Raw genomic sequence first — 1,249 nt, 5'->3', positions numbered from 1 at the left:
CCAGCTGCTCATTTCCCGTCTGACAGCCCCCGCTGAGCTTCCAGCCGGGGCCAGCCTGGGTTCTGGGGTTCACAGTCAGAAAGGCAAGCCGGGGACGCCCATCCTAGGCCCTGGAGCAGGGGGGCTGTACAGAGACAGAAAAACCAGGAAACCAATAAAGAGCAAAGATCATTCCAGAGCAGCGGTAAGTGCCAGCAAGAAAAGAAAGCCAGGCGACCGTCAGGAAACCGTGTCAGTGGGAGGGGGTCCCACACTTGCAAATAGAATGCAGTGTGAGTTATAGATGGGATTTTACATTTTCGAGGAGCCACGTTAACAAGTAAAACTAAAGCAGTGAAGTTAATGTAAATAATACACTTTATCAGGCCAAATATAACCGAAATATCATCATTTTAGCATGTGATCAAACACTGTTGGGAATGCCTGGAGGTCCAGTGGTCAGGACTCAGCAGTCTTACTGCTGTGGGCCAAGGTTCCGTCCCTGGCTGGGGAACTGGGATCCCACAAGCCGTGCAGCGTGGCTAAAAAGATTTTTAATGAGAGATTTTACATTCTGTCCTTCTGTTAAGTCTTTGATATCTGGTGTGTATCTTGCACTTTACAAGCTCATCTCCATTCAAGGGCTAAATCTCCATTGGAAATACTTCGTCCATGTTTAGAATTTATAAAATTGACAGTCAAAAAAGTAGATTCACATATATGAACTGCTCCAAATGTGCCTATAGGTTTTCCAATAACTGAACCAAGTTTAGGTTTTTACACTGGAATGTAAGTTAATTATTAATAAAATTAAATAAAATTAGGAATTCAGTTCCTCTGTAGCCCGGGGCCACATTTCCAATGCTCAGGAGTCACATGGGTTAGTGGCTACCCTACTGGAGAGCAGAATGCTAGCTGAAGTGGTCTAGGAAGGCATCACTACACAGACACCATTAGAGCTGAGACCTAAATTAGGAGAAGCCAGCATCTGACGCCTCGAGAAAGAGCATCCCAGGAGCAATAGGTCCGAAGCCTTGAAGCAGGAATGAACTTGGCATCTTCAGAGAGAAGGAGGCGACTGGACTGTTGGGGGAGAGAGGACGAGGCAGGCAGCGCCAGGCTCTCCCAGGAAGGCAGGCCAGATAAGAGCCTTGAGGTTCTTCCCACAGCACACCTGGGAGTCTAGGCACGCTGGTACCCTGCTTCTGACCTCTGCCAGGATGGCCCTGGGAGTTAGGAAGGTCGTCGGGGGTGATGTTGAAACTTGCCC

The 1,249-nt window shown here is 48.2% G+C and overlaps 1 protein-coding gene across 1 annotated transcript in view; it reads left to right on the top strand.

Moving 5' to 3' along the window:
• FA2H (fatty acid 2-hydroxylase) overlaps positions 1–1,249 on the top strand; it is a 54,574-nt gene that overhangs the window by 51,731 nt on the left and 1,594 nt on the right. The gene's annotated exons all lie outside the window — the stretch shown is intronic.

This window comes from Bison bison, unplaced genomic scaffold (assembly GCF_000754665.1).
Source record: "Bison bison bison isolate TAMUID 2011002044 unplaced genomic scaffold, Bison_UMD1.0 scf7180017864295, whole genome shotgun sequence".
Taxonomy (NCBI): Eukaryota; Metazoa; Chordata; class Mammalia; order Artiodactyla; family Bovidae; genus Bison; species Bison bison.
This window is presented reverse-complemented; position numbering and strand designations above follow the sequence as displayed.